Raw genomic sequence first — 14531 nt, 5'->3', positions numbered from 1 at the left:
TTACTTCCCCCAAAGCAATGAAGTTGAACGATTCTCCCAAAGCAAAAGAAAAGTTTGTGTCAAAGCCGGTACCAGGAAGAAGGAGTTCATCACCCCCTTGATGTTATCAAAGATCCCCGCTGTTTTGTACTGGTAACTCTCTCATCTGGACTGCTTATTCTTCCCATTAAAGTCCTCCTTTGGATTTAGAAGAAAAACGTATCTCTATATTTGTAGATGGTAGCTGACCACAGATGCTTCTGACCTCCGTGATGAGTTGCTAACAAGAGCAGAAGCACAAGAGGAAGCACCGGGCAAAGCTTGGGAACCCGTGTAAAGGTTATCCCGCTCTCTGGGCAGACCGCTGCGTGTGTACTTACGGGTAGGCACAGGATCACAGCCAGTGGGTGGCACAGCTCCACGCATCTGCTGGCCATGAAGTCTTGAACAGAGACTGCCACAATCTACAGCCTCCAGTATCAGGTAAAGATTTTAAAGGCAAAGAGCAATTCACATTTCTTCTGATGCTGCGTAATTCTTCTACTCAAGTCTCGCTTGCTCTGGGTTCAAAAAGTAGCTGACAATACAGAAATTATCAGTATATCTTGTGTGGGCTTCTTACTGCCTATTTACATCTCTCAGTCTTTACTAAGGCTTTGCAGACTTCCCCTTCCCCCACTCGAAAGCTGAAGAAATACAGCACGGAGAGTTGATGTCAGGATCAGATTATGACAGCATGAGTCATTTATTAAGATTCCAGTAATGCTAAGCTCTTTAGCAGGTGCCTTGAGACCGTATTTTTCAGAGTCTAATTTCAGATTCAGACATAAGTACGTTTTATTGGTTTACCATAAACTGTCTGTCCATTGTTGCTTCTCTAAAGCCGCCTTCTCCTTGTCCTGTACTCCACAGCTCTCTTCTCCGAGCTGTGTCCACTTCTGCTCCCTGCTGGCATGCAAATAACAGCTTAGTTTAATTCCGATTTCTTTAAAGCTACAGATAGATCTTGTTCTGTCATGTAGTATCACAATCTAACTATTTTTGCCTCTGTACTTTTTACTAATCTCTGTTACTTACACCACTTCTGCTTATGCCACAGCTATAGGATATTGGCTACTGGCTAGCAAACCCAGCTCCCCTTCCTCTATTTTTAGCCATTTTGTAATTATATGCCCCTACATCTCCTTCACCTTCTCCTTTTCTTGCAGCCGGCAGCACAGAAGATGGGTACTTCAGAGGCCCAACCGTGCACGTCCTTCACCCTTCTACCCCAGAAAGGACATAAAAGATCCTAATGCTTAATTAAGGCTTAATCATAAACCCAGTTCTAAACTTCCTAATATACATCCCAATATTTCTGCCACCCACACTTGTCCAATTGCACTTGGACCTGCAAGGCGGATGGTAGTTCTCAGCAAAGGAACACTCTTCTACTACTGACGTTTCAAAGGAAAGCAGTGAATTCCCCAGCAAGGCACAACATTGCAAACAGACCATTTCTAACAACCGCAGCAGCAATCACAGCTAAAATGTCTCCAGTGGTACCCCTCTACCCTGGGGAAGCCCACAGCTGTCAGCAAAGCAAGGTAAAAAAAAAAAAAAACCCACCCTAACTATCCTGATTATTACTGCACGAGGCAGGTAGACCAAGCTTTATTTTGGTAAGAATGTAGTAATTCACTACTACTAAATTACCAATAATAGAAATCGATAGAGAATAAGGGATGTAAGTGGAATCTGAGGCCAGAAGTGCTTCTGAAGGTATCACATCGAGCCCTTTCCCAGTTACCTTTTGTGGAGCAAATGTGACTTTTTATATGATTTTTATAACTCCTTTAAATTTTAAATCCAGTCTTTCTAAGCAGTTCTGGCCCTTTTATTTATTTCAGCAACGTTTATTTGCTCAAATCTGTGTCAGACTCATCTAAATTTATTTGTGCTTGAGCCTTAAGGGGACTGGGGGTGGAGGAAACAGGCACAGAGAGAAGCTCAGCCTCTCAAAAGGAGCATGCCTTTTTGAAAAGTCATTTATCATATGAGCTCGTCATTTCTTCCCAGAATCCTGTGTTTAACTCCAATAATGAAATCCAAAACCCAACACATTCTCATCCAACCGAACCACCAACTTCCTCTCTCCGAGGAGATTCCAGGCATACTGATTGGGCTCTGTATTTGTATCTTCAGAGGAGTTTCATAAAGAGAAAATGGATGGATGGAAACGCCAAGAGATTCAGATAACCTTCCATAACACAGAGTGCATTCAAACCAAAAGTATTTCAAGAAAGACTGAATAACTGGAGCACATGGTCTTGCTAGAAATCAAACAAAAAAAGCTGCTGTAAAACTCAGTTACTCTGTTGGCTGCCATGGTTCTTATACTGATTTACATTCAATATCTAGCTTCAACATGCATCTTCTTGACACCGTAGGGAAATAAATCTTCATATTTTCACTGAAGTCAGGAGAGCTATGCAAATTAGCATCAGCTGTTGATATAGCCCAAATAAAACCAGAGCGAAAGAACAAAGAAAAGAATATGCTTCTCAATTGCTGAAAAAGAAACTAATGTACTGCACAATGTTTAGATAGAAGTCTCACACAAAGAGCTGTTGCCCCAAATATATATGTCTGCTAACAAAAGCAAAACTGATTATCGCAGTGACTGTTGAAAAATGACAGTTTTAAGACCTTGGACTCTCCTTCACAATATATACAATTGCCAGTGCCTTCAACAGAAACTTCATATAAATACCAGGAGTCGGAACTGACTTCTCAGACAAATGTTTGTGCATTCTATCAAGTTGGGACAAAGCCAACACTTCTTATGGAAACATTTTTGGTGGTCCTGGGCAAAGAACATGTTTACTTTATAGCAGATATAACTAAAAATACAGCCTCCAATTATCTTGTTTGGAATAGTTTGAGGCTACTCGAAGTTCATTGCTGTTATTTTCTTTATTATATAGTGAAAATGTTGCTGCTTTTCCTGTAATTTGAAAAGCAGCTATTTCAAGATTTGACATCTGTGTTTGTACCTCCCCCGCATGGATAACAAGATCCAGGGTGAAATTTTCCAGAGTGCCCATCTCCCATTTTCAAAAGCAACTCAGGTACTTAAGGTGTAGATCGATCCTTTCCTTGAATTACATAGGTCTTTTAAATCTGGCATTAATTCCACTGGCCCTACATTATATTGCCTTTCAAGCTGGCTTAACAGCAACTCAGATATATAATTATTTGCACAACCAGTACTAATTAACAGCAGACCACAAACAAGGGGACCCAGTCCCACAAATGCTCACGCTTCCGTCCAACGCCCTCCCCCAGCCCGAGCCCCTCCGCAGGGATGTCCTTTGGGATCCATTCAGCAGCAGAGCTACACATGTGCTCCGATGGCTCTGGGATGAGGACCTGTTCTTCATTAAGGCTGAGCAACTTTAAACAAAATGCAGCTTGCTTACAAAAACTTTAGTCTGGGCTCTTTAGCCTTCAGTCTCTCCCGTTCTCCCAAACAATTAACCACCTCTCTTTTCCAATCGAGCTTTCCCAGCCTCCGACCCGCTCTGGCGTCCTGCGAGTTGTTAATGAATCAGTTCTGCATGAATCATTTCCCATGTGCAGACTGCGTGTTTCATCACAGAGCAGATTCTCACAGACTTTCCTCCTCGGTCCCAATGACAAAGAACTACCTCTGCTACCAAAACAAGCCTTGAAGTTTCCACAAGGAGTTAACCCAAGGTGCGTGCCGTGTGAGAGAGGTGAAAAGGGTAGTGGAAGAAGGCTGTGTTAATTTTACAACTCTGACTTCCTTAATTATGAGTCACCAGCAATGCAGGAGAAATCCAGCTTAGAAAGTAAACCTAAAAGAGTGTGATGTCTTAGGGGAACGCGGCAGATTTAAGATGAAACGCCTCATTAAAAGCCACAGAAGTTAATATTTTACAGTCTCTTATGTCTGTAATCACTAGTGAAATCAGAGACTCAAGACTCTGCAAGACTTTGTGTGTATTTGGAGGAACAACTTTGTAAACTTCTCTGTCTCATAATCAGGTTTTACAACACGTCTGAGGAGCGTGAGGGAAGAGAGGAGGTGGTGTTACGGGCTTTTGGTTTGTTAGTTTTATTTTGGGGGACTGTTTCTATACAATAAGCGAAGAGGGTTATTTGTACCAGAGAGGTGGAAAATGCTTCAGCTGACATTTTTTTTTTCCCCACCAAAAACTCTTAACAGCAAAAAAGGAAGCCGTGTATGTGGCCTACCTGAAAGCTTCCTTTCTTCTAGTAAATCTACTGATCACTTGAAAGGTTTTTTTTCAGGCTACCACTCGCAGCCTAATAGCACAGCAGACGTGCCATGCAGCAAGAGAAAGTCACTCCCTCAGCCATTCCCTCCGGCCAAGATAATGATCTTATTCATGGAAGTCCAATTCTGCTTTCCTAAATTACATATCACGTTTAAAAAAACCCACACTGAAGAGCTTTGAGAAAAGGAGGGGGCAAGAGTATTTTCCCCATGCTGCAAGGCACGAGGAATTCCTTTGCTCACCAAAAAAATCAGACTTCTTACACGTTGTTGCTCCCTCTATCAGGACGCACCATTTTCCCATCAAGATCTGCAGCACTCGCTATCTATTTGAAGGAAAGCAGCACTAAACACGAGCACAGATGTTTTCCCTCTATCCTTCACTCTCCCCTGCCCTACACTGCACCAGCTCTGCACTGGTGATATGGCTGGAAGCAAGGATGTATAATTTCAATGCTTCACTCTGACTAATGCAGGATGTGTGGGAGAGCAGCACGGCGGCATGAATAACAGCACTATAAAGCACGTATCGGTATCACGCTAAGTCATTCTTATCATCCAAACAGGATCTCAAGCATGTGCGTGCACAGTACCTTTCCTGTAAAGGTTTTATCATTACAATTGCTTGTATGGAAATCCAGCTGGTATGACATAAAAAGGAGCAGGAAAAAGCAAGTAGTCGAAATCAACACAAATACCTTATTTTCATGTAAATGTCAGTAGTAATAAAAACTTGAGGCAAGAAGTGATTAAAGAACAGTCCAGAAAAAAATGACACGAAAACAAGTTACCCTTCAACCACCACAGGAGACAGAACTGTTCCCAAATGAGATGTTTTTCAAAAGTTTTCCATGAGGTGTCCATAACGAACAGCTGAAAATATCAACTCCATCAAAACTCACATTTAAGTAACAGAGAGACATTTCAAGTAGCCTTCCTGTTGTCATCTCCCCCTTCCCTCTCTCCAAACTAAAAAGAATATTTAATATTCGCATCCTGGGAACCTGACTGCATAAAAGCTTAAACATTAAGCTTAAACTAGAAGCCGATCTAGAGCTTGCCAAGGAGAGGGGAACAAGGAGGGAAGCAGACTCACAGGTAAATATTAGTTTGTACTTGAAAAAGCCAGAGCACATTCTAAAGCTGCTTTTGATTTTCACGCCAACTTCCCATCATCCTCCGTCAAACGTCGGCAGAGCAGGGTGACGCAGGGGAATGAGCGCCTGGTGTCTTTGGCAGCTGGTCCAGGGTGACAGTGACACTGCCAGCCATTATCAGCCAAATTATGGAAAATGATCAGCAGAATTCCAGAAACAAGGGATGTTTTTCTTCCTCATTTTCTTCTTGGCCCCTCTTGGCCGGTGCCTTTTATGCCAGCCACACAGGAGTCTGGCTGGACTGTCTGTGGTTTTGGCTCTCACAAAAGGGGCAAGGAATGCTGTTTGGGAGCACAACTCTCCTCCTCTTTGCTCCCATCCTGTAACCACACAGGCCTCTCTTTCCCAGGCCTCGTATCACCTTGCCATCTGGCAACCTTCATGAGTACTGGCCTGAGCAATAATGCTAGATAAAGACTGGAAGCTCTTTAGAGCCACAGGAGAGATTCCTCCTGGCCTGCAGCAGTAGACCAGCATCTCTCTGCTGTGAACCAAAAAGGGAATCCACGGAAGACAAAACAATTTTCAGTTCTTCAAATACTAAAATGTTTTCAAAACTATACAAGTATACAAATAGATCCATCCATCTTTGTGGTATAGCCAAGAAGAGAGTACCACTAAAATGCTGCTTAGCAGCTCACAGCAACACTATAGCACTCTCATGGTCAACATGAAGACCACTACCACTCACCCCAAATCAAAGCTTGACGGAAACTTTAGAAGCAAACCACAATAACTACTCGAGATGAAATGCAGACAGAAGACCCAGGAACACCACCCAGCTTCTCTAAAACAACACGATGAGGCATAGAGAGGTAACGGTCAATTATGGCCTTCTTTTTACGTCTCCTCTTCAGCAGCATAATGCACTTGCTAGGTTCCTGGGTCAGCTGTGACTCAGAGAACAGAGGGCCTTCCAGTGAATCATCCACACATTTTTAAGCACCCTCCAGGTTTTGTTGATCGGGAGATGTCTCACTACCTACACCTTCCCTAAATACTATCTGGGCTGTCCAAGGCATGAGTGAGAATGAGAGAGCGAGCACGCGAGCAAGGGTGCAAAAGAGCAGGCAATCCTCTCTGAACACCTACCTGAACGCTAGAAAAAGGAATACAAGCCACACATAGATCTGGCAGCACTGCTCACTCCTACAGCATGTGAATACGAGCATAAGCTACACGAAGATAGGAATACAATGGGATAAGTCACAAATATTTGATTTCACAAGTCAAGACAGTTTTCTTTCCCCTCCCCTCGTGACTAAGCCTTTGGTCCATACACCCACTCCATCCTCAAAAAACAACTCCATGAAACAAATTTGATTGCTCTAAAATACACATGGGCAATGACCAATCATACCTCCTCCTCACAGCACTAAGTCTATTTACTAAGAGTCTGCACCAACTGTCTGCTTCGTATGTAACAGGATCCAACTCCCTTTCTCAACGAGACATTAAACACCAGCAAGCCCAACTCCTCTCCGTTTTCCTTATCCCATTCCCAAACCTCCGAGTCTGCAGACAACATCGTTCGCCCAGATAAACTTTCTGAAATTGCTCCTAATTGCTTCCAGGGAAAGGCCACTGCAGTGCCCGGTGTGCCACGGACCAGAATTGATCCCAAACCAGCGCTCTAAAGTACAGCAGGGAAGCGAGAGCATTGGGTTGTGCTGCAGAGGTTCCTGCCTTTCGGTACGGGAGAGCACCGGCAGCACTCCATGCTTCACCGCCTCCCAACATCCCACCGAGTTTATTAACTCAGGCTTTGTGCCATGCCTTACCTTTAACGCACTGCTATGCTGGCTGAGCACTGTTGGTGTAATGGCAAGGACACTGCCTGCAACTGGAGGCAGAAGACCCAGATTTCATCCCCATCCTGGCACAGACATGCTGCATAACAATGATGTTCAACCTTTCTCTAGGAATCTACCCAACATCTGCAACCACTGCTCCACACCACCTCTAGCAGACTCCCCAGTCGTTTTCTGTTTGGTTTGCTACTTGTACCTTGACACGTTTTCCTGCACAAAATTTAAGAAAAAACAAACAACAACAAAAAACAACCCAACCCAAAAAACCCCACAAACCCCTTCTTTTTCCTCTTAGCAACCAAAACTACTTGCCTGTCCTTATGTTATCCCATCTAATCTCTCCCTTCTCTCTGGCACATCAGATAAATATCTTGTTCCTCCAACCCATCAAAAAAACCCAGCTGCTGAAATTATCATTCTGCGCCATTAATCACACTCCTCTCTTAATCTGTCCAGTACCTTCTACGAAGTATTAAGTTCAAACAGCCCCAAAACCTTGTCTTCAAGGCACTCCAGCCCTCTTTATATCTCACATCTGAGAGCTCATCCCAACTGTGGCTTCCTCCCTCTTCCCAAATTCCTTGCCCAGCCTGGATGTCCACCACATGCTTCATCTTGGCTTCTCCATCCCTCCCCACCTCGCCGCCTCTCCCTGCCTTGTGCAGCTTTCAGCACTACACTGGGGCACAGAAAAACCTTCCGGCCCTGATGAGATGGAAGGATGATCCTTCACTGTCTCATTTCTTTGGAAAGGCTAGTTAAACTGCATGCGCCGTACACTATTGACATGATGCAAGCAGACAAAAAGGTTTACAGGGAGGAGATGGTGCAAAAATATTAAAGTAATTAATATAGCCCACAGTTACAGTTTTCTCTGGATATTCCCATGAGTACTGTCTTGCATCTTTTAGACAGCCAGCTTTTCAGTTCAGGGACAGTCTGTATTTTTCCCCCCTTCTAAAGCAATAAGCACATTCTTGGCAGCTAAATTATTAATAAGGAACAAATGGTAATTGATTTATAGATGAGCCCGAAAGAGAGGATTTGTCTTCTTCAGTCATCTAAGTCGTCATGCCCACGCAGCTTTGTCCTGGTTCTGTCCCCACCAAAATTTCAGTCTACCACCCAGACCCGTAAGGCAGCATATCCAGTTCCAAATTATCTGTGTTTACGTGACCTCTTTACCTCTCTTGTATCTGACCACTGACCAGATATTGCAACAGGGAAACAAAGTGTTTATTGTTCTTTCTGTCTCTCTTTCTTCTCAGCCAGGGAGAAAAATCTTAACTGGATTAGATCTTAAGATTTTATTTTTATCCATTGTGAGCTTGTGAAAAAAAAAAAAAAAAGGCAAAAAACTCCTCAAGGAAAAGATGAGTTTTGCATTCAGGCTTTGAATATGCTGAGCTTGGGGAATTAGCTCTCTCTCTGCTGGTGGAAAGTTCCACAGTTCTGGCCCAGCTCTTCACACCAGAAGTATCTGTTCTCCTCCTCCGAGCACTACTTACTTACATTTCAGCTCCAATACTTGCAACAACAACCTTTGCTCCTGCTTTGCCGAATGAACTGAGGATCGCTGGGTAGGTCTTTCCCCTGCTATGAATACAGCCTTGCTTGTAAGACAAGCTTGAGCAGCGGCCCCTGAGAGCAGCTACTCCACAGGCTGCTACATTTATTGTAATTAACAGCACCACACGTACATCCTACTGCTTTCGTAACGCTCGCCACAATTTCTTTGGCATGAAGAACCGATCGGCAGTTGGCTTGCCACAAACTCAACCTTTTTAAAGGCGGGACCCGTGGCTTTATTGAAAGCAACACAAAGTTTGTTTCTAGAAACATTATGGAGATGATATGTAAAACGTAGCGTTGCTGCTTAAATGCTGGCTGAATCCCACACAATGGGAACTCTTACATGAGGCAAAATAGACCTTCAAAGGCTTGTAGGCAAATATACTGTCACTGAATATTTTGTCATGGAAGCAAGAGCCTAAAAATATAACATGAGCAGATAATGCACTGAGACAGGCCGGCGCACATCCTGTCTTTACTCTGTAAACACCACAATGTGAATTGGCACTATTGTACAAATCAGGCCACCCGTACAAAAAGTAGGACAGTAGTTTGCAGCCTTCATGCCAGAGCCGCTGCGCTCCTTGTCCCAGATATCTTGCTCTATACGGGGAGAACAAGAAACCTGGCGGGAGCACGGCTGGGCTGCCGCGGCCTCGGCACGGGCAGGCTGTCCCTCGGCACGCACGCCTGCTGGGGGCACGGAGGGGAGGTGTGGAAGGAGGAAATAGTGTTACCATCCATTTTCTGATAAGGCCAGCACCTGTAGGAGCTCTGTGCCCTGCCCGCAGCAGGAAACCCAGCCTTGAGATGTGCTGACTCACCGCAGCGCGGTTCCTTGCAGTTGGCGGTGGTTTTAAACACTCCTCTTCCCTGCGAGTGAAGGGCCGTTGCTATCTCCTTTCCCTACTAAGAAGTCAAAGAAAAAAAAAACCAGAAGTGCCCCGGGTAATTAGAAGGCGTTATATTCTGTATTCCTTATTCCCATCTGTGCAGTTTGGGCTTGAAGGGGAAAATACTTTGTTTAGCATAAATGAGAGAATGGCAAAAGCCACAGCAGACTGAAAAACAGTGAAGCACTGGGGGCACAGTTCTCCACCAGAGGACAGCAAGATTCGTTTCTTGTTCTTGTACATGTAGTTTAGCTAGATTTGGGTGAATTAGACCCAAGTTCTCAAAACCTTCAGATTCCTTTTAGGTCCTTTATTCTTATCAAAATTGTCCCCACCGGTCTCAATGCTTTTCTATAAAATATCTGTGATAGGTGCCTCTTGTGAAAGTCTGTAAGGACACTGGAAACACTCCAGAATTTCCATATCACAAGAACGGATGTCAAACTTTAAAAGCATTCAATGCAGTTATGCGTAACAGTCCCTAAAACAAAAAGCCATAAACAATCCTTGGGTATAACAATACAGGCGATCACTCAGACAGTCTAATCTTTTCTGAGAACCTCCAGTGTGCCCAGAGCTATGTAAAGTAAAGTTCTAAGGCGTAAAAGGGTATTCAGAAAAGCAAACAAAAACAGGTTCCCAAAACCTGAAAGGTTAGTTACCTTCCGGGAAGGGAATGAGCAGAGCCCTCCAGCTGAACGCTGTGCACTCATTTGCACAGGCAATGAATTCAGTAAATTCCATTCCAGGCCTCTAGATCACTGACTTTTGAGGATGCTAATTGTTTTATGGTAGTACCCACTAATCCCCACTAAACCCCCATCAAATATCAAGGCTAATACACAACCAGCATAAAAGAGAAAGTCCCTGACCCAAAGAGAACGTGATTTCCATTTACAACAGGATGCAACAGGTAAATGAAATGGACGAACAGGAAGGAGCAGTTATCACAGGAGCAGTTGTTATATATCAGAAGTCTGAAGCGGCTTCATGGGGAAAAGAAATTAAAAACATCACCTTCACATTCTTCTTCCAGCAATTAATCAGATTTTACTTTCAAAACATGCGTGCTAACATCCAGGTGGGCAAACCTGGGAAGCATTTTGTTTCTTTTTAAATGCAGGGAAAGGAAAGAGGGGAAAAGACGCACAAAACTAAAAATATACATTTTTCTGAAAATCACAGAGTGGCACCAGGAAGAGGGGGCTGTGGGGAAGTATGTGTATCAGTAAAGCAAAGAGCACCAACCCTTTTCGCTTTCCTCTGCAGATCACCCTTGATAAATTATCATGACTCTCATAGGAATTTTTAAAATCTGTTTTTTATTATTACTCCTATTTTTAAGGAAGATAAGGTTGTCTCCGGTTTTGCAACTTCAACAAGGGCCGCACACTCCCACACCGAAGAATTTCACTGCTATAAAACCTCTGGCTGCTCAGCCAGCTACTGCTTAGTAGCTCTGGTGCAATAAAAAAGCAGCACGGACAGCTACAAGAGGCACTAAGACCATGCAACGTTCCTGGATGCACACTGCAGAGGAGACAAAAATATAACTTAGGAATGACTTGCCCCCAGAAGCCGCTGAGGGCTGAGCGGTATGCCTGCATACCACACAGCACACACTGGCTTATACAAAACCTCTGTAACTTTGCCACGGGTGGGAGGAGAGGGAGCGCTGCACGTGGCTGCGTGGGCAGGATCAGCACCTGAGACTCAGCAGCACTGCAAATAAACACAGTTTACGCGTGAATAATTGGATAGTTTGAAGGCATTTATTTCTCAACAAACAGCAATAACGTGGAAAAAGGTGGCATTGGATTTTCTTGAGCCAAATCCTTCAGATCTTAAAAATAAAATAACCAAAGGCGAGACAAGGGCTGGAGGAGGGCCAGGGTGCATACCAGCAGCAGGGGAATCCTTACGTGACCAAGGCTGTGGCTGGTGCATTCCTGACTCATAAGCTAAGGTGCATCCGGTGGCTGTGTCAGGTGCCGGATTGGCAAAAGCATTCCCTCGTAATGGCTTCTTAATTGTTTTCTGACAGCCATGACACATTCTCCAGAGGGCTGTGAAGCCAGAAATTTGGAAGACAGCGTGCCATTTGTCAGGAGCGGGCGTAGAGCAAACCGACCACCTGCTTCCCGTCTGTGTCTCTGCCGTTCTCACCTGCTGATGCGTTTGGAAAGCTCTAAGTGTGGTCCCCAGTGAATAATTCCTCATTACCCAAGTTGGCACTCCAGAAAAACCCCGTCGATGTTACGTTTAAGCATTTGCTAGACTTTGCGCAGCAGCTCCGTTAATTTAACTCTGTGCTTAAATCTAAGAGTATATTTAGAGGGCCCTGCAGAAAGGAGATGGATTGAGGAAGCACTTAAATGCTTTGCTCGGTCAGGATGAAAGAGACTTTGAAATCTTAAAACACTGCTGTTATCTTAGATAATGAAGTGGTTAAAAAAAAAAAATAAATAAAGGTCTTTGATATTTTCTTCAGCAAGCACCTATTATTTCAGCGCCAGCAGGCAATACTGTCTAATGTACCTCAAGGCAACAACTACGCATGCTTATTTAAAGAGAATATTCACCCCCATTCTGATCTAAACTCCTATCTGAATAAAAGCAAACATATTTAGCATTTTGCTTCCTGCTGTAGAGATTCAACAATTGTAGGCCTTGTCTGCGAGATGAGGAAAGCCAACACGGAATATCATGTGTCGCTTCCTTTTCATCGCATGCAAACCTGGGATAAGCAACGGGGTGGGCAAGGACACTCGCCTTTTACCTCGGCTTTCATGCCCAGTACATTAAAAGCGTGGGCCTTTACTCAAAGCAACTTTGCTTTAAAGCTCCATATTAATCAAATCCCTTCAGAACAAGTTCATTTGAATGTATTTAATTTTACTTTGAGACTGATAATAGCAGAAGTGTATTGCATCATCCTCACTAGAACAGTAATGCCTTTTAAGTTTCTTTTTAGTAGCTGCCTCAGACATGCCTTAGATAATTTTGTTGGCCAACTGAGGACTAATGCAAGACATATTCTATGAATAAATGCATTTCCAGAGCCTCAGTCTCAGAAGGTGATTTTGCAAATGGCCAATGAGAAGTGCCTGCTTTGAAGTGTTCCTGGAATCAGTTACAGTTGCTTAAACCACTGATCAAATTCTACCAAAAAAGGCTTAGAGAAATGCTACTTCAGACCAGGTTTATCTTTCCTATAAATGCAAACTACTGCATTAAAAACAGAACTTTCCCCTATGAAATATGCACTTTCACAGCTTCAGAGTATTTAACTGCGGTGCTTAAAGTCAACATTTCATTTTCTTTCTTGGAACAGCTGAAAAATTTTAAAGCCAAACTTCGCCGAATGGAAAATGTAACTTCAAAAGTCTTTCTCCTAAAAATAAACGATGAAGTTACACCAGCCTATGTGAAGGACCAGTTCTGTTACTCATAGCAATACAGGGTTAAAATCACTCCGGTCTACTGCGATCCATAAAGGATTTCTTAGCCAGCAGGTCTCCTGTTTTTTCCTTCGTCCAAAAGGCTCATTCTCTTTGGGCCAAATCCAAAAAGCTTATGTCAGTGAGAGCTCCCTTGGCTTTGCACTGCCCAGCACCATGTGCAGCCACCACGCAAAGCGGGCGAGATGCTCAGCCAACAGAAGATGTAAAGCAAGTTTAGGAAGGTATAGCTAACGATTCCTCTGCCCGGCATTTCCCAGGGAACACCAGCCAGCCCTATGCCAGTCCCCTCCCAACAGCACAAGGACACACCTGAGTGCATGGGCAGCTGGAAGCCTGTCCCCAGGTGGGAGCAGCTCCGGAAAGCTCTCGGCAGTCAGCTCCAGCCCACGCAGGGATTGCGGCACTGCTCTGAGGACCACGGCTTCTTGGTGTTTGCTCCACGGCTGAGGATCTGGGCCAGTGAGTGCAAGAGCGGGTATGAAACGCTGCTGCTGGGTGAGTGCAGATTTCTGCCTTGGTAGTGGAAATCATGACAAAAGGTCTATAGCAAGAGAAAATGAGGCTGCTTGTGCTCTGTGGAGTTGCTGGGTGCTCAGCAACCCCCATCAGGCCACTTATTCTCATGCTTCAACAGACTTAATTTGATTGTACACCTATTTAAGCAATCCTGGCCCAACCTTCCCAAACCCATCTGGATTCGTACTTCAGCTTCACTAGTGAAATCCCAAAGTGAACTCTGCCCAAAATTCAGCACAGCAGACTGCAGGAAATGCAGAAGGATATTTCTACCATATCATTCTAAAAATGGTCTGCCTAATATTTTGGGGGCGGGGGGAGGAAACAGAGGAACGGAGACTGCTACGTAGAAGGAATCATCACATTTCTTCTTTAAGACTATTTTGTTCTACTTTGTATTTGTCGCAATGTTAAACCACTTTGACTTAACATTTTACACAGAATGTTTACAAGATGTGTGGGCAAATTTAGCGATATCTGTATTTTTAAACTTGATTACTTTCCCCCACACACATAGAGTCTGAGTTACTCTATACAGAAGGTTCCTTTCACAGTAAAAATGCCAGGACTTTCCATACGCATTACTGCTCAAGAACAGCATTCCTGGCAGGTCTTAATGCATCTGAAGTGACTGCATTAAGCTCCTGGGATTGCTTCAAGTCCTATCCGAGGAGAACACACGCCTGAAAAAAACACCAAGGGAAGCCGCGAAAGAAAATACGCTGAAGGAGCTGACAGACAAGGCAAATCAGAAGCGCCTTGCTTTAAGTCAGTAGACATTTCAAGGAAAGCACACAATGGTGCTGCCAACTTGCTCTCGGTGGAACATTTTGTTT

At 43.9% G+C, this 14531-nt stretch overlaps 1 protein-coding gene across 2 annotated transcripts in view; it reads right to left on the bottom strand.

Annotated features, from left to right (window-relative positions):
- SMAD3 (SMAD family member 3) overlaps positions 1-14531 on the bottom strand; it is a 78173-nt gene that overhangs the window by 28091 nt on the left and 35551 nt on the right. The window contains exon 1 of one of the 2 annotated variants that reach the window (XM_054837294.1): positions 829-909. The exons of the other annotated variant lie outside the window; for it this stretch is intronic. The gene's annotated coding sequence lies outside the window, so the exon portion shown is untranslated. Of the gene's footprint in view, positions 1-828; positions 910-14531 lie in introns of those variants that run through there. 2 annotated transcript variants of the gene reach the window in all.

This window comes from Grus americana, chromosome 10 (genome assembly GCF_028858705.1).
Source record: "Grus americana isolate bGruAme1 chromosome 10, bGruAme1.mat, whole genome shotgun sequence".
Classification (NCBI taxonomy): domain Eukaryota; kingdom Metazoa; phylum Chordata; class Aves; order Gruiformes; family Gruidae; genus Grus; species Grus americana.
This window is presented reverse-complemented; position numbering and strand designations above follow the sequence as displayed.